The sequence below is a fragment of the Labeo rohita genome, unplaced genomic scaffold (assembly GCF_022985175.1).
Source record: "Labeo rohita strain BAU-BD-2019 unplaced genomic scaffold, IGBB_LRoh.1.0 scaffold_188, whole genome shotgun sequence".
Taxonomy (NCBI): domain Eukaryota; kingdom Metazoa; phylum Chordata; class Actinopteri; order Cypriniformes; family Cyprinidae; genus Labeo; species Labeo rohita.
In genome coordinates this window covers 36786-55822 of record NW_026128088.1, presented here as the reverse complement: position 1 = coordinate 55822, position 19037 = coordinate 36786, and the positions used below count along the sequence as shown (strand labels likewise).

The 19037-nt window shown below is 38.0% G+C and overlaps 2 long non-coding RNA genes across 3 annotated transcripts; both read left to right on the top strand.

Moving 5' to 3' along the window:
- Positions 1 to 65: 65 nt before the first annotated feature.
- On the top strand, positions 66 to 7615 carry LOC127159049 (uncharacterized). 2 transcript variants are annotated; one of them, XR_007826346.1, is made up of 5 exons: positions 66 to 212; positions 4425 to 4907; positions 5616 to 5771; positions 6704 to 6760; positions 6851 to 7615. It is a non-coding gene; the product is annotated as an uncharacterized LOC127159049 (long non-coding RNA). The 2 variants fall into 2 exon arrangements; XR_007826347.1 differs by having other exon boundaries at positions 4614 to 4907; positions 6851 to 7614.
- A 6368-nt stretch (positions 7616 to 13983) lies between these two features.
- Positions 13984 to 18561, top strand: LOC127159051 (uncharacterized). The gene is made up of 3 exons (XR_007826348.1): positions 13984 to 15710; positions 17157 to 17477; positions 18050 to 18561. It is a non-coding gene; the product is annotated as an uncharacterized LOC127159051 (long non-coding RNA).
- The last annotated feature ends 476 nt before the right edge of the window (positions 18562 to 19037 follow it).

The window sequence follows — 19037 nt, the reverse complement described above, 5'->3', positions numbered from 1 at the left end:
CACGCGCTGCGACTTCCCCACCCTTACAGGCGGTGCGACTTCCTCAGCATTACACCCGCTGCGGCTTCCCCACCATTACAGACGCTCTAAATATAGATATACCTCTAGCTTTGGTTTGTCTGTAGAGTCAGTCGAATGCAGCACCTCTAGGAGATTCTTCAGAGCTGTATTAAAGATGAGCATATTCTTTTTCATATCGGCATTAGTTGCAGGTAAGTATGGGGTTATTTTTGTGTCTTTATTATTCAAACAAAAATACTGTGTTTGAGAGTAAAACTAAGTATTTTGTAATTAAAAAATAAAAGTTTGCAAAAAAAGTCTTCTTAAATCTCAAAAATAAAGAAATTGATAACAAAAGTATTTGCAGTGCATGTACTTTTCTTTACAATCTTTATTTTTCTTTGCACACTTCAAACACTTTTCATCGCGAAACCACAAGTTTTGCTCTCCTTTCTGCTTTCTTTTTTTGCGAGTCTAAAATTTTTGTTTGCGAGTTAAAAAGTTTTGCTTGCGAGTAAGCTGTATCTCAGTGGGCGGTCTCTACCTACCAGGATGAAAGGCCTTTTTCTATTGGTCACTCTCGATTGAAGTGACCACGCCCACTACGTTGTGCCGCCACTGCCGCCGCCAGGCGCCAGTCTGACTGAGGAGCAAGCCATATATATTTATACTGACTAGATGTCACCTTGGGCCTCTAAGCATACGTCAACATCGCCGCCATCTTAGGTCGGGGATCTGAAGGAAGCGCCAAAGTTTTTCATGAACTGGATGTTTTCAAAGAATGGTTAACCTGTGTTATATACTGTAGCCTAATCATTTAATAAGCCGTTGTAAATACTGGAAGATGTTTTCACACTACGTACGCACATATGTTTGTTTTTGTGTTATATAACCATTTTACGCTGGGTCATTGTATTGCAGGTTTGCTGATGTACAAAATAAACCAGTACAATTCAAATGTTTTAATTAACATGTATTTTTAAGTATGGATATCACACCATTGTAGAAGGGTTCCCGCAGGTCCTTAAAAAGTCTTAAATTTAGTTTATCAAATTTAAGGTCATAAAAAGTCTTAAATTGTACAAGAAAGTCTTAATTATGATTAAGAGGTCTTAAATTTTAGGCACGGGAAGACCAGAATTGCGATACAGCTTAGTGTCACGATTAAACTTCAGAAGGCTGTGATTTCGTTAAATAAACATGAGCGCTGCGCGTTCAGAGTCCGGTGCTGAGCTGCTTTGTGTACTGCGGTTACTGGGGAAACACATGTCTGCAGTTCCGAATGCGCCCTCTGCTGGCAGAGATTGAATGTGCATTTTCAATAAGTCTGTTGTTTTGAGTAGGGTATTCTTGCAATACAGGAGGCTGTAGTTTCAGAACCGCATTTTTAGGACCCTGTAATTTTTTTTTAAATTATTTATTTTTATTTTATTTTATTGTATTTATTTATTTGTATTATGTATGCATTAACAGCTCATACTATGTATAGCAGTAGCTATTCAATTCTGTATATTATATTTTTAAGGAAATACTGAATTTAGTTGTTTAATTGTATACACTTAATTATTGTCCTAGCCAACACCTAATCCTAAACTTACCCCTGAAATATTTAGCCTAATTTATTTCAATATATTCTAGACTTCAGTTCATTAGCTGCTGCGCTTCATGTCTGACGTGTGACCCACTTAACAAAGTGAAGTAAACAGTAAAACAATTGCCATACAAATTAGTGTGTTTATTAGTACTTTAATAAATTTAAAATAATTTGAATACAAATACTAATTTACAACATCCAGCAGCACAATGAACTGTTTTGGACCGTTAAATGGGCTAAATGGAGATTGCTGACACCCCTTTGAACACTCAACTTTGTCAGCTTTTACATTAAAAATAAGATGGAAAGATTAAAAAAAAAAAAAAATAGTTTCAATGGATCTAGTCTTTGCGTCTGTTTGATATTTCTTTGTTGAAATGGAATTGCTAGATGGTGCTGTCTCAAAAAATAGGGTCCCAGAAATGTGGTTTTGCAGGAACATAGTATTGAGGTTGTTTTTGTTCAGACCAAAGCGAAAAGCGACCCATGTTTTTACCCTGCAAACATGCAGAGCTGTAAATGTGAACTGGTGGATCAGTTAGAAGATAATTCATCATAAAAATCTAAACACTAACATGTATTTGTATGTTTTTTAAATTAATATAATAATTTATTGATAATAATTGTTTCAATTAATAAAAGGAATACTTTTTTCTATTTACTTAAAAATTGACACTTTAAAGAAATGTGAAATGTATCACTTTATAAAACCTTTTGTTTTTGTGAAAAATCTGAACTGTAAATCGTTTTTTACAGTAGTTTACAGTCATTTTACAGTTTAATATTTAACCATAGACATTGCCTTACCCTGCTCATATGGTATTAATTTTATTTGTGCAGGTCTTAAAAAAGGTCTTAAAAAGTCTTAAATTTGAGCTTAAAAATCCTGCAGCAACCCTGCTGTAGCCATTTTGTGTGCAGTAGACTAGGCTAAGGTAAGTAACAATAGTTAATTTTAAGTTCACTGAAGTGGAAGAATAATAAACTTACACCTAGTTTTGAAGTAGATTAATATCAAAAGCTTCAATTTTCTCTGGACTCGATCATAAATACATGTCTGTCAGTTGGAACAAACCAAAAAACTAAAAAAAATCATTTGAGATTTGGACGATTTATGATGATTTAATTTCTGCCTAGATGCAGATGTTAGGTTCCCCATCCTAACATTCTGAGGTCTGTTGGTCAGGACGTCCATAATTGTTTTGTTTTTTTTCCGCTTTGTTTGTTTAACTCATGCCTTTATTAATTTAAATTTTGCTCTATTATTTATCTATTTATTTATATTTTATATATACTTTATTTTATATTATTCATGTTTTTTTCATACCACTATCAGCATCCTTGTAATTGTTTTGTGCATTGTAGAACAAATTAATTAGTTATGTACGTGTGTCTAAGTATTGTATTGTATATGATATATCACATATTTATGATAGAACATAGATTAATTATTTTACTTATATCATATAAGTAAAATAATTAATTAATCTATGTTCTATCATAAATATATGTCTGACATTTATAATAAACCAAACGGCTTGAAAATCGGTTGAAAATTAAGCAAATTAAGGTGATTTTAATCGTTGATAGTTCTCTGCCAATGTTAACTAATGCAGAGTAGACGCGGCTTCCCCCGACCCAAGATGGCGGCCGCGCTGACGCATCGTTCCTATGGACAGCAGCGTCAGAGGCGACATCTAGTCAGTATATATATCTATGGGAGCAAGCGAGGTTCAGCCATGGCGAACAACAGCAACAACAGGTCGTTTACTGGATAAGATAACCAAGTTAACGTCTTAAACTCAGTGACAAGTGAACTTATGTAGTCTCTCTTCTCATGCTCACATATTTAAATACGTAACGTTAGCTAAGCCCGCCTGTAGTTCGGCGATACCGTTAAATAGAGGGGCACGAGATGACTCGGATGACGATTGTAATCAAGGTAAAGACCATTATGACATGCAAGAGTCGTACAGTAGCGGTATTAACATTAAGTGACATGGCATCTGACGCACGGAAGCCACTGGCGCATGCTACTGCTCAGTGCCAGTGACACTTACAGTTTTCTTTGACATATGCCGATGGACTGTGTCACTGCTGAAAGTGTCACTGCTCCCGCACCTTCCGCGTGTCAAATGCCATGTCACTTAATGTTAATACCGCTACTGTACGACTCTTGCATGTCATAATGGTCTTTACCTTGATTACAATCGTCATCCGAGTCATCTCGTGCCCCTCTATTTAACGGTATCGCCGAACTATACAGGCGGGCTTAGCTAACGTTACGTATTTAAATATGTGAGCATGAGAAGAGAGACTACATAAGTTCACTTGGTTATCTTATCCAGTAAACGACCTGTTGTTGCTGTTGTTCGCCATGGCTGAACCTCGCTCGCTCCTCAGTCAGACTGGCGCCTGGCGGCGGCAGTGGCGGCACAACGTAGTGGGCGTGGTCACTTCAATCGAGAGTGACCAATAGAAAAAGGCCTTTCATCCTGGTAGGTAGAGACCGCCCACTGAGATACAGCTTACTCGCAAGCAAAACTTTTTAACTCGCAAACAAAAATTTTAGACTCGCAAAAAAAGAAAGCAGAAAGGAGAGCAAAACTTGTGGTTTCGCGATGAAAAGTGTTTGAAGTGCGCAAAGAAAAATAAAGATTGTAAAGAAAAGTACATGCACTGCAAATACTTTTGTTATCAATTTCTTTATTTTTGAGATTTAAGAAGACTTTTTTTTGCAAACTTTTATTTTTTAATTACAAAATACTTAGTTTTACTCTCAAACACAGTATTTTTGTTTGAATAATAAAGACACAAAATAACCCCATAGGTAAGCTGCTTGTTTTTATTCAACTCTAAAACTGGACTGGCAGCAGACTTAATCGTTTTCTTTAGGTTCGAGAAAAACGCGAGGAAACGCGGCTCAAACTGCACGAGTGAGCAGGACGTGAGCAGATTAGAGTGAAATGCCAAATAGTACTTCTACCTTACAGAAAAAAATTCTTTCTGTCCCAAACAGTCGCTGTGTGTGTTCCGGAGTTGAAGTTGGAGACAACTGTTGGAGAAGATGTTACCATATCCTTCAAAACTGCAGAACTGGAGACAGCCACTCGAGGAAAAAGCACGTTTGATTGTGCAGTTCTGCGCACACGGTGAAAGACGTGTTGTCGTGAAACACCTGGAGTCTTATTGCGCATTAAACAGGGAACCTTAATTCTTCAGCGTGTCAGCTTCAACAACTCAGGCCACTATGAAGCAAAAATCATCACTGGGAAGGCGGTGTCTGAGATAAAAGCTACACTTGTTGTCAAAAGTGAGTATCTTAATATTATATGTCTGTTTGCCTGTAGTGTTCCACAATCAAGGATATGAGAAAAATAATGCAATTGTTCCTTAAAAAGTTGTCAAAATCAAGTTAATGTTATTCTTTCTTGTGCCAGAATGATTTGTAACATTTTCATAAGAAATGATTTTATTTACACAATAGCATAAATTAAAACTGCAGTGACTGTGAATCCAAACAGGCAAATGATTTTTTTTTTAAAGCTGCAGTTGTTGAAAATAATTATAAGTGATAACATTTAGGCCAGGGGTGCCCAAGCGTGTTCCTGGAGATCTACCTTCCTGCAGATTTTAGTTCCAACCCTAATCAAACACACCTGTCTGTAATTATCAAGTGCTCCTTCAGATCCTAATTAGTTGGTTCAGGTGTGTTTCATCAGGGTTGGAGCTGAACTCTGCAGGAAGGTAGATCACCAGGAACAGGGTTGAGCACCCCTGATTTAGGTGATCTTACTGATCTGACTGTTTGCATAACTTAATTTGTGTAAAAACCTATGCAAACAAACAGATCCTTCATAGACAATGATTCAAAAGGAGTAAAAGCTTTTTGACAGATGTTAGCAGTTGCTGAAGTAGAACTGGTCAGTTGGGCCTGTCAAGTCCATTTTGTGCCACTGACTATATAAATGATAATATAGTAGCATAATAATGTAAGTGCACCCATTGTTGTATTTTACAGAACCAGCATTTTCCTCCACTAAAGCACCACTACACACCTCCATCAAGAATCCTCCCAGCTCCTCTGAACACCAGTGGCCATATGCTTTACTGATTCTTCCAGTCATCGCCTTGGGGGTGGTCGTGTTTTTTATTCTGGAGGAAGAAATGCATGAGGGTAAGTATATGTTACTATTACGTTTATGGGTGGATATAGGCTATGAGCAGTGCTGCAGATCTAATGATTTTGTGCCATATTCACAAAAAAAAAAATATTTTGCGCCTTAAAAATTTAAGTTCAGTCAACTTAAAAAAGGTTTGGTCAACTTGAAATGTTACATTTTACTAAGTGACATCTTGACCCAACTTACAATTTTAAGGCAGCCGAGTATACGTTTAGTCAACTTGAATATCTAAGTTGTCACTTAATATAACTTAACATTTCAAGTTGACTAATCTCACTTGAGTTGACTGAACTTCAAATTTTAAGGCAGCACAGGAACAAATTATTTTAAGTTGACTCAACAACCTTTTTTTTGTTGTTGTTTTTTACAGTGCAATGTGGAAATTTAGGAGTAATGTCCTTAATTTTAGGAGCTGTATATTTTCCCATTTATAATTTGCCAAGTATTTTAATGCTAAAAGTAGCTGTTAAACCCAGACTTAAAATGCTTAGAGATGCCTTTTCAGCATTTAAAGGGTTTTCAGCTTGTTTATTCTTTCAATAAAATGTCAGTACATCCCATGGTAGTTCTGAGATTGGGTCCATTACATGGGTACATTACACAGATTAAAAATTAAATTAATTAAAACATTTATCTTGGTCACTGTTAATTCACTATTAGTCAGTGTTTAAAATTGTTAAGCTCTGAGGGAAAAGTTCATTGCTAATTGAAAATCAACTATAATGTTCCTGTATGGATGAAAGTTAATCAGTTAACAAATGTGGTATGTCTGAATATGTTAATTATTAAATTATTTGCTTGTTTTTAAATGTTTAAATGTATAAACCTGAAATGTATACATTTAAACTGTAATTTCAGCATAATTTTTATTTGATTTGATTTACATGACATAATTATGTTTGTGTGTGTGTGTGTTGACTGTCAGAAATGTGATCCAGCAGCTGATGATGAAGAAGCCAGAGAAACTCCCTGCCGTCTACAGGTATGAAGCTCCTTACTGATCTGTAAGTTACCTCTTTTTATGCATCACATGACTTTATCATAAAGGATATGTTTGTTGTTTTCATTACAGATGCAGTGTCTCCAGAATAATACATGAACAAAGTGGCAGCGGTTGTCTAGTCTCTTTTAACCACTGTAGAGAAAACACTGAAGATCTGCTCAATACTTGACTTGAGTGTCATAAAACACTTATCAGTCCACACTTCAGCATTGTTTGTTCGAATGTGATTTTTAGCATATCTGATTGGAACCCAGTCATATGTAGTAAGTGTGAACAGCAAAAAAGCACATGAAATAAACTTTGTACAATACTGTTTGAAGCCACATTCCTATATGGCTTGAAATGCTGTTCAAATCCTATTTCTGGAAATCTGTTTTAGTCTGATCGCTCCATTGTCACTTTTTAGGTCAATAGCACCAGTCACTGCTATAGAAACCAGATTCAGTCAGATCAGTATTTAATCAGATTTGGACTAAACCTGCCAAACTACCAGATGCTGTTATTCATTTTTCACAAGTATATTAGTAGAGTCCCTTTTAAGCCAGTTTTGTTTCCTGTCACACTGGTAAAATTGACTGTTGAGGCATTGTAGTGAGGTAGATTTGGATAAAAACATCCTATCTCTTCACTGTTTTGTGGTCACTATGAGTCAAATGTCAGTGCTCTATGAAAGTATATATTCATTCGTAAATTTGAAGGGGAAAGTAAAATTATTCTGTATTTTACAAATGTAATGCGTTATTTATTCAGTGTCTTGCTTATTTCTTGCCATGTTCTTACATGTCTATATTTTAATGAAATAAATATTTTGTGCCTTTCCCACAACTTTGACTGGTGTTTTCTCATCTGGTTCCATAATTCTCAAAAACAGTCATAATAATGATAAAGTGAAAGTAATAATAATGATTCAGTTTCACTAGTTTAAAAAGTTTGTCAAGGCAAACTTTAGGTTTTTCAGCCTAGCCTGAAAGTTTAAAGCACCTGTAAAAGAATGAATTTTTTTTTTGTGCTCAGGGGTGACGAACGTCGGTCCTGGAGAGCCACAGCCCTGCTGAGTTTTGCTTTAACCCTAATCAAACACACCTGAACAAGCTAATCAAGATCTGAAGCGTTACTAGGTAGCTACAATCAGGTGAGTTTTTATTTGGGTTGGAGCTGAACTCACAGGGCTGCCACCCCTGGATTAGATGATTAGTATGGTGCATGATTAGCATATACTTAGCATGTTTCTAACAAGTTTTCTAGCATGTTACTAGCATGTTGTTAGAATGATTAGCAAGTTACTAGCATGATTATAGTTGCTAGGCTTGGCTAGTGCGATAGAGAGATAGACACAGACAGACAGAGTGGAAGTTTGAATGCATTAGAAATAGTACATTGAATGGAAGCTTGACTGAGTGTCAAAGGATTCTGTGCTTTAAAGGGGTCCTATTATGCTCTTTTACAGAGTCTTGATTTTGTTTTGGCATACTAGAACATGCTTTGTGGTTCAAAAAACGCATTATTTTTAATATAATTTACATTATTACAATTCATTTCTCCCTGCCTGGCACATATGGCTCGATTAGTTCCAGGTTTAATGAAGGCCCACCTTCTGAAAAATGAAATGTGTTGTGATTGGTTAGCTGTCCCACTGCGCTGTGATTGATGAACAGCTTAGGGGCATTTTAGGGGTTCATTTTATGGATTTAATTTTTGTTTTATTATGAGATACAAACTCGCAATTGCGAGTTATAATCTCAGTTATGGAGAAAAAAAACTAATATGTTTAGAGAATTGCGAGTTTATACCTCACAAGTCTGACTTAATTTCTCAGAATTGCGACTTTATATCTCGGAATTCTGACTTTATAACTCGCAATTGCAAGTTTATATCATCCAGCTGCGATTTTATAACTCCACATTTTAATTTTATATCTCACAATTCTGAGAAAAAAAGTCAGAATTGTGAGATAACAAGTCGCAATAACCTTTTTTTCATTATTAGTTTTTATTCAGTGGCGGAAACAGGCTTCCATACATATCATAAAGATACTTTATCACTAGAAAAACTAAAATAATAAACCATAAAACTATAAGCATGCATAACACATCAAAGTGTTGTGTAATAATGTTGTGTTTAAGACGTTTAATCGTTAAACTTTGTAACATTTGCGATGACAAGCAATGTAGCAATTCATAGTACAACAGTTACAAGAATTAAGTCCATGTTTCTTTATATATTCACACTTTTAGGTAAGTAAAATGATATAGTATGGTAAAGATGCTCTTATGGTATGCTGCAACTTTCCCCAATTCTGTAATCCATTAATGAACCTGTGTTATGACTAATATTAGTCATAAATGCTTAGTATAATGTTTAATTCATTGTTTTCAATAATGACGACTGAAACAGTTTAAGTGTTCATTTATTGTGCTGTTCCCCTTTAAGAACATAACACCCTTTCAGTTCTGAGAGCATGTTATGAAGAAAAATGAGTATGTGTGTGCGCATCAGTGGCGGTTCTACACTGAATTGCTCCCCGGGCGAGACTTCCTCCCGGCGGCTGCCCCGTTCGCCCATGTCTAAAACCGCCACTGGTGCGCATACTCATAAACTGTGACTGAAGAGGATCGAGAATGTGTGTGCGCTGAAGAGGACAGAGTATGTGTGTGCGCATACTCATAAACTATGACTGAAGAGGACAGAGTATGTGTGTGCGCATACTCATAAACTGTGTGACTGAAGAAGACAGAGTATGTGTGTGCGCTGAAGAGGACAGAGTATGTGTGTGCGCTGAAGAGGACAGAGTATGTGTGTGCGCATACTCGTAAACTATGACTGAAGAGGATCGAGTATGTGTGTGCGCTGAAGAGGACAGAGTATGTCATAAACTGTGTGACTGAAGAAGACAGAGTATGTGTGTGCGCTGAAGAGGACAGAGTATGTGTGTGCGCATACTCATAAACTATGACTGTGCGCATACTCATAAGAGGACAGAGGACAGATGTGTGTGCGCTGAAGAGGACAGAGTATGTGTGTGCGCATACTCATAAACTATGACTGAAGAGGACAGAGTATGTGTGTGCGCTGAAGAGGACAGAGTATGTGTGTGCGCATACTCATAAACTATGACTGAAGAGGACAGAGTATGTGTGTGCGCTGAAGAGGACAGAGTATGTGTGTGCGCATACTCATAAACTGTGTGACTGAAGAGGACAGAGTATGTGTGTGCGCATACTCATAAACTATGACTGAAGAGGACAGAGTATGTGTGTGCGCATACTCATAAACTATGACTGAAGAGGACAGAGTATGTGTGTGCGCTGAAGAGGACAGAGTATGTGTGTGCAAACATGACTGATAAACTATGACTGAAGAGGACAGAGTATGTGTGTGCGCTGAAGAGGACAGAGTATGTGTGTGCGCTGAAGAGGACAGAGTATGTGTGTGCGCTGAAGAGGACAGAGTATGTGTGTGCGCATACTCATAAACTATGACTGAAGAGGATCGAGTATGTGTGTGCGCTGAAGAGGACAGAGTATGTGTGTGCGCTGAAGAGGACAGAGTATGTGTGTGCGCATACTCATAAACTGTGTGACTGAAGAGGACAGAGTATGTGTGTGCGCTGAAGAGGACAGAGTATGTGTGTGCGCATACTCATAAACTATGACTGAAGAGGATCGAGTATGTGTGTGCGCTGAAGAGGACAGAGTATGTGTGTGCGCATACTCATAAACTGTGGACTGAAGAGGGACAGAGTATGTGTGTGCGCTGAAGAGGACAGAGTATGTGTGTGCGCATACTCATAAACTGTGTGACTGAAGAGGACAGAGTATGTGTGTGCGCTGAAGAGGACAGAGTATGTGTGTGCGCATACTCATAAATAAACTATGACTGAAGAGGACAGTATGTGTGTGCGCTGAAGAGGACAGAGTATGTGTGTGCGCATACTCATAAACTATGACTGAAGAGGATCGAGTATGTGTGTGCGCTGAAGAGGACAGAGTATGTGTGCGCGCATACTCATAAACTATGACTGAAGAGGATCAGAGTATGTGTGTGCGCTGAAGAGGACAGAGTATGTGTGTGCGCATACTCATAAACTGTGACTGAAGAGGAAGAGTATGTGTGTGCGCTGGAGGACAGAGTATGTGTGTGCGCATACTCATAAACTGTGTGACTGAAGAGGACAGAGTATGTGTGTGCGCATACTCAAAAGGACTGAAGAGGACAGAGTGTGTGTGCGCATACTCATAAACTATGACTGAAGAGGACAGAGTATGTGTGTGCGCTGAAGAGGACAGAGTATGTGTGTGCACATACTCATAAACTATGACTGAAGAGGACTGTAAGCGGACAGAGTATGTGTGTGCGCTGAAGAGGACAGAGTATGTGTGTGCGAAGAGGACAGAGTATGTGTGTGCGCATACTCATAAACTATGACTGAAGAGGATCGAGTATGTGTGTGCGCTGAAGAGGACAGAGTATGTGTGTGCGCATACTCATAAACTGTGTGACTGAAGAGGACAGAGTATGTGTGTGCGCTGAAGAGGACAGAGTATGTGTGTGCGCATACTCATAAACTGTGTGACTGAAGAGGACAGAGTATGTGTGTGCGCTGAAGAGGACAGAGTATGTGTGTGCGCATACTCATAAACTATGACTGAAGAGGATCGAGAATGTGTGTGCGTGTTAAATCCTTAGCGAGAAACAATGAAGAGGCGTTCTCACATAAAGAATCCTTTAATTAACTAGATGAAGCAGTACAACGGTACAGCGCATGCAGAACAGAAAAAAAGGACGACTTCGACGTCTCTCTTCCACCTAGTACCCACTTACCCATAGTACACACTACTACCGCCACCTATTGGCCAATATGTACAAAAGAACACAACAGTGCGCATACTCATAAACTGTGACTGAAGAGGACCGAGAATGCATTCTCACATGTGTGTGCGCTGCCATCTGAAAGTCATTCCTGTAAAAACCTGCATGAACCAGTTTGGTTAAAAATGACTCAACAGATAATGATAGACAATAGTGAGTTACTATAGCACCTACCTAATGTTGGGTTATTTTAACCCAATGAATTGGGTAGTGAGTTTTACCCAGTGCATTGGGTTATAAAATAACTAATTTGTTGGGTTATTTGCCCAAAATGTTGCTTTAACCATTCTGGTATTATTATTATTATTATTATAGTACTCTTGTCATCCGATCGTGGTTGTATCTCTCTGTTAGTGCTACTGGATCTTAGTGCTGCGTTTGATACTGTTGACCACAACATTCTCTTGAATAGACTTGAGAATTATGTTGGCATTAGTGGTAGTGCATTGGCATGGTTCAAATCGTATCTATCTGACCGCCATCAATTCGTGGCAGTAAATGATGAGGTATCATATCGATCTCAAGTGCAGTATGGAGTACCACAAGGCTCAGTACTAGGGCCGTTACTCTTTACGCTTTACATGTTACCCTTGGGTGATATCATCAGGAAATATGGTGTTAGCTTTCACTGCTATGCTGATGATACCCAGCTCTATATTTCTTCGCGGCCTGGCGAAATGTACCAATTTGAAAAACTAATGGATTGTGTAGTTGAGTTAAAAAATTGGATGACAAGTAATTTCTTACTGCTAAATTCTGAAAAAACAGAGGTGTTAGTTATTGGGCCTAAAACCTCAGCGTGTAATAACCTACAACACTGTCTAATACTTGATGGCTGTTCTGTAAATTCTTCGTCATCAGTTAGGAACCTAGGTGTGCTATTTGATGGTAATCTTTCATTTGAAAACCACATCTCTAGTATTTGCAAAACTGCATTTTTCCATCTCAAAAATATATCTAAACTACGACCTATGCTCTCAATGTCAAATGCTGAAACATTAATTCATGCGTTTATGACCTCACGGTTAGATTATTGTAATGCTTTATTGGGTGGTTGTTCTGCTCGCTTAATAAACAAACTCCAGCTGGTCCAAAATGCAGCAGCTAGAGTTCTTACTAGAACCAAAAAGTATGATCATATTAGCCCGGTTCTGTCTACACTGCACTGGCTCCCTATTAAACATCGTATAGATTTTAAAATCCTGCTAATTACTTATAAAGCCCTGAATGGTTTAGCTCCCCAGTACCTGAGTGAGCTCTTATCGCATTATAGTCCCTCACGTCCGCTGCATTCTCAAAACTCTGGCAATTTGATAATACTGAGAATATCAAAATCAACCGCGGGCGGCAGATCTTTTTCTTATTTAGCACCCAAACTCTGGAACAATCTACCCTACAATGTTCGGGACGCAGACACACTCTGTCAGTTTAAATCTAGATTAAAGACCCATCTCTTTAACCTTGCTTACACATAACAAATCCACATTCTTATAATTCAAATCCGTTAAAGGATTGTTAGGCTGCACTAATTAGGTCAACCGGAACCGGGAACACTTCCCATAACACCCGATGTACTCGGTGCATCGTCAGAAGAATGGCATCTACGCTAATATTAGTCTGTTTCTCTCTTATTCCGAGGTCACATTAACCACCAGATCCAGTCCGTATCCAGATCAGATGGTCACTGCAGTCCCCCGGATCCAGTCCGAACCCAGCCCAGACGGTGGTTCAGCACCTAGAGACGACCTCTACAGCCCTGAATGTCAGCGGAGTCCACATCAACTAGATGAGCCCCAGAGACGGACCCAAATTAAAGACCACATCACCTAGACGGCTGTCGGCCCAAGACCACGGGAACTTTGGCCAGAGGAGAACTGGCCCCCCGACTGAGCCTGGTTTCTCCCAAGGTTTTTTTCTCCATTTGTCACTGATGGAGTTTTGGTTCCTTGCCGCTGTCGCCTCTGGCTTGCTTAGTTGGGGACACTTTCTCTTCACACGATATTGCATTTTATTTTATTGTTTTTGATTAACTACCTTTACCTATAATGTGAGTGTTTAATGTTGCCTTTGGCATTGTTGATGTACTGTTTCCTATTTAATACTGTACAGCCGCCTTGTCACAATTCTGTATTGTTAAAGGCGGTATACAAATAAAGGTGACTTGACTTGACTTGACTATTATTATTATTATTATTATTATTATTATTATGTAATTAAAACATAATATACAGTATACAAATATTTTGAAAACACTTTATTTCCATTACATTTGAAGTTGCAAGTACTTCTATTATATTAAATAACTGGTTGAAATGTGTTATTAATCACGTTCTTAGGTTACTAGCAATTGTATTAGTTTACAAGATAAATATAAATTCACAAATACACAAACAGAACAGCTAGTACAGACAATGCAACAACAGCAGCAATAGGCTTGGGAGAGTCAGTGTTCAAAATGTAAAATAACTGAAAGCATGTATCAACTGCTTGTAAAATATGGTCTTGCTTCTGTGCCATTTCTCCCACAATAATGAAGACTTGATTTTATTCCAAAACTGCAGGACAAGAGGGAATTGCCTTTGTTGCTCCTCCTCCTCCAAATACAAAATGACATTTGTTCAACCCTTAAATACAAATTTAAAATGGTAAATATGTACACATCCATCAGATGAAATAATACCAAAAAAGAAGAAAAAAAGTGTCATAAATGATGCACTTTCCCACTTTGAATAGCAATGAAGGAGGATATCTGGCCGGGTTTTAATGCAACTTTGTTGCAATCTCCAAGATCATCTTACATAGAAAAAAACAGTGGATTAATCTCCAAACAAGAATGGAAAAAAACTGCACTTTTTTAAGCCTTGGTAGCAGTCTTTCATTTGACTTATTACTTTTGTAATTATGGATTAATGTCTGTTATATATCAATTTGATTAGCCATATTACAAGAGTGGTGTGTGTATCATTGTATACAGGTGTGGGGATTTTTTTAACTCATTTTTAACTTACATTGTTATGCTAGTCAGTGGTAATGTGAGTGTATCAATGTGTGAGTTATGTAAAAGCTATACACTTGTAATTGTGCTGTTAGAATCTGTAAAAGCAGGCTGTAGTTATCTGTGGACTCATCCCCTGATCTAGACCAATCTAGAGTCTAATGCCAAATTACATTTCAAAGATGGTACAGAAGCACTTCTGAAAGTAGCATATATGTGTCTTTACATACTGTTTAATGCTGCTCAGAAGGACATAAATGCATTTACAGAGCAATTACAAGTGCATACTCTGCAGATTTTGAAATGGGTCAGAGCTAGAAGTTAGTCTACCTTTTATACTGCATTGCGCATATACAGAGAATTTTTAGACTTAACTTGGCTATGTAAAGACACCTTCACAGTACTCTTATTTGTGTAATATTGCTCGAATGATAGTTCACCCAAATCATTTGTCATCATTTACTCATCCTCAGGGGTGAATTAACCATTTGTGTAGGTGTGCCTGTCAGTACATAATGTAAAATATTACAATTTGGCATGAAAATACAGAGCAGGATTTTCTCACCAGAGGATATAACCAGAAGATCCAAGGCTCTCTTCTCGATCTTGTAATATGTGAATATTTGTTGCCCCTGGTGGTGCAGAACAAGTACTGCTCACTGCAAAGCCAAATGGCCTTCAGCTCCACCTCTGTGTGAACTAATGGGTGAAGTTAGGGTTAGGATAGGGTAAGATGTAGGGTTAGGGTGTGGTTAGGTGTCTTTCTCCACCCATTACCTCCAGCGAGGGGGAGCTAGAGCTCCAGCTCCTCCCATCTCCCAGGGAATAAAAACAAGAGCGAAAACTCCGCCTAGCTAACACTGATACAGCGAGTGAACCGATGAAACAGCCCGTACGTAGTGTGTGTTCTTGTGCCGTGTTGGTTGGTAAAAGAAGCAAGAACGGGTCTTTTTTATTTCAACATTCAAGCGCTGCGTGACGTATTTTGAAGTTGATCTGGGAGATTTTCTAGAACCGTATGAAAGATGAAATTCTCTTCGGCTGTCTTCGTCGTATTAATTTCAGGTATGTAGACAGCGTTTAATGGAAAGTTCAACTGTAAACTGCACTGTCTGTTTATTGTATAGGGATTTGGGCTTGCTTTTTTTCAAGAAGCCGCTTAAAGATTTAAGCAGTGACGGTGACTCTGTTAATGTTGGGTATGGAGCAAGACCGAGACCCCACCGGTCAGTTCGCCGCGGTGTCCGGCGACAGCATCAGTTTTACTGTTCTGTTGAAATCCGCGCGGGTTGTGACAGTTGCTGTCGTGTAACGTGTGTGTGTGTCAGAGCAGAGGATCTGAGGCTCCGACGATACTTCACGTGTACGAGGTTGATTAACTTTACCTCTCCGGCTCTTGTCGCCACGCGCGTGCTTGTGCCCGAGTCACTAGAGACGCGCTCAGTCATTGCTGATCGCTCCCAAAAGTCTTGATTTTCACATTGTTGATTATAAAATGTCTGTTATTAATAATTAATAATAAAGAAGTACGTGGGTTTTCACAGAACACAGAAGGCTAGTGATGTCGCGGTTAAATAATCTAATTCAGTGCTGAGATATTTGGACTCCTCAGATAATCTGTGTAAACAGACATTTGAGATTTGAGCACAGACAGTCAGCTCAGGTCACCAACTGGAAATGCGTAGCTCGTTCCCGATTTTCAGCTGTCGCGCTCTCGCTTGAATGCCGGTGTTTAGTCCGTGTAAAATCTACCACAGCTACGCCCCTGTGTGTGCGTGTCTCAGCAGAGCATCCGTTAGGTCTGCATAACTATTGTGTTGTTGTGGATGTCTGTGGTGTCAGAGCAGAGACATGTCAGACTCAGCGCTCTTTTCACCTTTATTGTAGCAAATACCAATAATTTGATTAGACGTACCGTGCGTGCACGTGATGTAATTTCCCATCTAGGGACACTTGCGCCTATATATATATATGAAGAGTTCAGATGCAAAACCAACTTTGCCATCTCAGTCAAAAATTAGATAATGATATACGTATCATACGTCCATCAAACCTATACATCTGAGCCTGATAAAATGCATTTTTTAAAGAAAGACGTCAAATGGATTTAGCTGGTTTTGCATCTGAACTCTTCATATAAATGTGTGTGTGTGTGTGTATATATATATATATATATATATAAAAATATATATATAAAATATAACGTTTTTATTATTATTAATTCTCTCTCTCTCTCACACACACACACACACACACATGCTTATACTGTGTAGATATATACATTTATATAAGGGTGTGAAGGTAACTGAGGTACTGACTGATATGAAGATGATCTTTGATCTTCTTTGCACATTCACTTTGTGAATACTGGGTCAGTACTTCTGCAGCAATGTAAATGCATGCATATTTGTAAATAATATTACTTTACTTTATTGATGGTGCTGTTTTTGGAAGATAAAAACTTGGGAAACACTGTTCTAAAGCATTATAAATACTTTCTTTCCCAAACAGTGTGTGTTGCTGAGTGGAATTCGGTGGCAACTGATGGAGAAAACGTTACCATACCTTTGGGAATGGCTGAACTGGACAGAGCCGATCAAGTGACGATAACTCATACAAGAGAAAATAAGAAAATAAAGATTGCACAGTATTGTTGCTGTGCCCAACGTGGGGACTGTAAAGCCGTGAAAACACTGGGAGTCTTACTGAAAGTTAGAGAACGAATATTAATTCTTCTAGATGTCAGATGTAAAGACTCCGGTCTCTATGAAATAAAAGTAATCAGAAGAAATAACACGTCTGAGATACGAAAGGCTACACTTGTTGTCAACAGTAAGTTTGCTATTACAATATTTCTGTTTATCTATCAGTTTTATGAGAAAAAAAGTCATGTAAATAGTAACAATTGTGTTCATAAAGTCATAAAAATTAGGTTGATGTCATTTTGGAATGTGTTCAGATACAAATGATCCTTTCAGTGCACATTTACCATTGCTCGACGAAAATTTGCTGGCAAAATCCAGTTATTTCAATAGAAATCTGCAAGTTCAAAAAAATCTGTCATTTTGCGTGTGTTCAATTTAATTGGTCAGGTGAATTTGACATGCAGACCAGCAGAAAGCTGCTTGATTTGAAAGGGACTTCTGTGTGAACTGTGCTTCAAAGATATCTTTTAACAATAGACAATAGGCCTTTTTTGCCAGCCTGATGTTGCTGAAATAATGTGACTGCACCTTTAGAGTTTGATTCAAAAAGAGTAAAACTTTTTCCTGTTAATTTGGCAGAGAGTAACAGTTGCTAAAGTAGGACCAGTCACTAATGTTATAAGGTATTAATTAGTGAAGGATCATTTGATTTGCAGTTTATAATCCTCTAACTATTTTTCTGCCTCTTGTATCTTACAGAATGTCTATTTTCCTCAGAGCCACCACAAACCTCCATTTCAAAACCTCCACAGTCATCCATCTCAGAACTATCCAACCCATCTGAACGCCGAAGGCTTTTTGTAGCAATTTCTCCACTTCTGTTCATCGTGGTGGTCCTTTATGTGTTCTGTAAATATGTGAGGGCAAGTATTACTTAAATTTGTTCTTATATTCATGGAATTTAGTAGTCTAATGTTCAGGGCTGTATTCACTAAAATGCTTAAGGCTAAAATGTAAAATTTAGGGGCATTTCGCTCCTAATCATAGGACTCAATTATGAGTAATTCAAGCATTTAAACATTAAAAGTAGCTCCTAAACACAGAACAGTTTACAAGTCTTCCTGAGGATCCTGTATCCCAAATGACTGATTCAAAAATGATCTGAGACATGGCTGCTCTTGTCAATCCATGTCAAATATATCAGATCATTACAATGACATACACACCTTATAAGATATCACCTAAATCTCTAAGGTGTTTTAACTTAGAGATGCAAGTACATTTACCACAAAAAATGTCTTTTCTATAGACATGGTACATGGTTCTAGTTATGTTCAGTTCTAAACTATTTCTTTGGCTAGAATAAATACTTTGAGCATAACTGTGTAATCAGATCACCTGAAACAAATATTAACAGGTTTATAGGGTCAAAGAGCAAATTGCTGTTCAGGGGTTCGTTTCCCAAAAGCATTGTTAGCCAATTATGGTCACAAGTTCCGTCGTTACCAACATAGTTCAACGATTCAGTGTTTCCCGAAACCAAAGTTCAAACGAACATTCGCAAACAGCATCACAAACTTGCGTGGTTGGAACTACAGCTCTCGACCTCTTGTTAGAAGCATAGTTCCTTGTTAGTGAGACATATGGGCTCAATAAATTATGCTATTGGGCACAATAAGCAAACTAACATGCAGTACAATCTATATCTTTCACTCAATCTAAATATAAATGCTTTTTAATCTATGTA